The sequence below is a fragment of the Triticum aestivum genome, chromosome 1B (assembly GCF_018294505.1).
Source record: "Triticum aestivum cultivar Chinese Spring chromosome 1B, IWGSC CS RefSeq v2.1, whole genome shotgun sequence".
Lineage (NCBI taxonomy): Eukaryota > Viridiplantae > Streptophyta > Magnoliopsida > Poales > Poaceae > Triticum > Triticum aestivum.
Window position 1 is genome coordinate 310238283 of NC_057795.1, and position 3414 is coordinate 310241696.

The window sequence follows — 3414 nt, forward strand, 5'->3', positions numbered from 1 at the left end:
CACTGAAGGCAAGAGATTTTTTTAAACAGTGCAGTTTGATGTTTTTCTCATTCATGTTGTTTAATTACTATGGTATCTGTATTAGATGTTAAATGATAAGTGAAACTTTTGATCTTTTGTCTATGATTTTCAAAATAGCTAGCAGAATTCCCTTATCTTAATATTTAAACTTCATTGTTTGGTTAAGTGAACTTCATCTTTTTTATTGCAGATGATGAACTCCCTGTTGTGACATGTCGAGCATTGATCCAGCTCTTCTGAAAAGATACAATGAGTTGTACGCTGCTGTTACAAGGGCTCGGAAGGACAAGAAGAAGAAGTATGATTTTTTAGAAATTGTTTTGTTCATATGTATTATCTAATTTTTGTATTTACCCGTTTTTATTTGTTGTTATTTTTTTTAGTATCTTATGTTTGAGTTTTTCATGAAAAATTCAGGGACATGATTGCTTTTAAAACTGAGATGGGTGATATTAGCATTGGCGAAGTTGGTCAATCCTTTTGGGATAAAGGGATGCTCACTACAAGGCTTGTAGATCTTGGGGTTTCTTTGCTGGTAGATAAGTTTAAGAGATCTCCGACAATGGTTGTCCCGTACCATATTTGTGTAAGAATGCAGAAATTTTTGTTTTATTATTTTCATTTTCTTTTCTGATTTCGTGCGACGACTTGTTTTGCTTATTTGATTTTTGGTTTTGATTTGGCAGACAAATATTTGGAATGGTGGTACTGTAGGCAGGAGTGTTAAAATGATGTTCTCTTCAAAAGCCGAGGAGCGTGTTGATAAAAAGGATATGGTGAGAGACTTTTTTATGTGTATTTTGCCTGTTTTGTTTTTATATCGTTCTGTTTTTTCTTGTTACAATAATTTTATTTATTTATTCATGCTTCCAACAGGTCCTTTTTGCAACTTTTGATCCGCCAGATACGAGGGATGGTGTTGGTCATTATTGTGTAGTTGCGTTAAATGTGAAAGAAAGGCGGTTTGAATTCCTTGACTCGCTCAACAAACTTGGCAGCCCTGATGCGGTCAGGGTTTTTAGGAGGATGGTTAAAAATATCAAGCGTGCATGGAAAGAAGGTAGCTTGAGTTCTGATGAGCCCCTAAATCCTCCCACACTTGATGGATTTGTGTTGAAACATGTCATTGTCCCATTGCAGCCAAATGGGTGCGTTCTTTACAACCCTTCTGTGTCATACTGTTCAAGTTTTTTTTTCACTTAATTTTTGTAAAACTGGTGTTTTTTATTCTTTTTATTGCAGGCATGATTGTGGATTCTATATGTTTCAATTCTTGCAGACATGGGATGGTGTTCGAGTTGCTAAGTTTGGGGTGGAGCACATTGGCTACATCAGAAAGACCATGCTCTATAGCTGGCTAACGTCGAGGAAGTGTTGCCTTGATTTAACATCACTTCTAATTTTTGCAGATAAAGGTTGTTTTATTGAACTTCTTCATCCTCGCTTTATTTTATTTTTTACTACTGCTTGGTTCCGCTTCTTTATGGGCAAGTGGGCTGCATTGTTATTTTTATATGTGGGCTGCATTGCTGTATACAAGTGCGGGCTGCATTGCTGTAGAGAAAGTGGGCTGCATTGTTATTTTTTATATGTGGGCTGCATTGTTGTATACAAGTGGGCTGCATTGTTATTTATATGTGGGCTGCATTTGTTTTATACAAGTGTGGGCTGCATTGATGTAGAGAAGTGGGCTGCATTGTTATTTTTATATGTGGGCTGCATTGTTGTAGATAAGTGGGCTGCATTGTTATTTTTATATGTGGGCTGCATTGCTGTATACAAGTGCGGGCTGCATTGCTGTAGAGAAGTGGGCTGCATTGTTATTTTTTATATGGGGGCTGCATTGTTGCATACAAGTGGGCTGCATTGTTATTTATATGTGGGCTGCATCGCTGTATACAAGTGTGGGCTGCATTGCTGTAGAGAAGTGGGCTGCATTGTTATTTTTATATGTGGGCTGCATTGTTGTAGATATGTGTGCTGCATTGATGTATACAGCAGTGGGCTGCATTCTATTTTTTTCTCTATACATGTTTTCAGGTTCTTGTGTTTTGTACTAAATGCTTCCATGTTTTTTCTCCACGTTTTTAGGTTTTGATTGGGGGCTTCATGAAGGCTGTACGCCACTGTTTGAGTCCCAGGGTTCTGATGTGGTTATGGAGGATTGTGTCATTGAAATCTCTCCAGATAATTCTGGTTTGAACACAAATGTGGCGTCTGTACCTGATGGTGGAAGTGTCTCTCGACCTAGCTCTCCACATGATGTATATGATGTTGATGATGATGATTTTGTTACACCGTGTGCACATGTAACTAGGACTAGGAGTGCAGCAATTAATCGTCCTCCTTTGGATGAGGTTGAAGTATTTTCAAACAAGAGGGCAGGTGAGAGGGCTTTTAAGTTGAGATGCTCTATAGAGAAATTGAAGCCTCCGAGGTTCAGATATATGGATGAGGCGATTAAAATAAAGGATCTTGTTCTCAGCAAAGATTTTGTAACCAAAAACCGCGAGTAAGTTTTTTATGTGATGCGTGTGCCCTTTCGTGCTTTTTGTGTGTTTTGATTTTTAGTTCTAATTTTATTGATCCCATTTGTGTATGTTTACTGCAGGAACGCGTTCTTTATGGTGCATGGTCCTTTTGGTGATGATGTTGATACTTACAATTTCGACTATATCTATGATACATTTGGCAAAGGAGCTTTAATGGATTCGTATATCATGGATTATGTTATCAAGTACTGGAAGCAAGACCCTGAATTGGGTTTAGCTTATCAATCCGGTGAACGTTTGCTACTTTCACCTTTATTTATCACGGTAAACGTTTGCTGTCATTCTTTCCTACTGCACTGGCTTTTTCATGTCCATGCCTGCTTGCATTGTTTTTTCTTTTTTTTCATGTCCTTTTGTTTTTTGTTCTTTTTTGTGTACAGTACGTTCTTCAAATGGAAACCTCTGTGGCGAGAGATAATGACGGAAATCCTGTGTTGCCAGTTGTGCATAGCTCTTTTGTTTTAGAAGATGCAGTTAAACAGTTCAAATTTTTTGTGAACGACGGCGCAAACCTGTTGGATGCAAAACTGGTAAATTCATTGTTTTTTGTCATTTATTTTTCCTGGTTTGTTGCATTTCTTTTTATAGTTATTTTTGGAATATTGGTCCTGGTGGTATGTGTCGAAAGAACTTTTGATTTCATTTTTTTTATGCGAACAGATTATGATGCCGCGATTCAAGGATGGTCATTATTCCTTATACACGATGAACCAGCATCGCCAGACCCTTGATATCCATGACAATAGGAAGTACACTGGCCATCCTGATGTCACGACAAGGTGGCGCAGGACTGACTACCACGCAGATTGCACTGAAGTGGTATGTTATTTTTTCTTTGCCA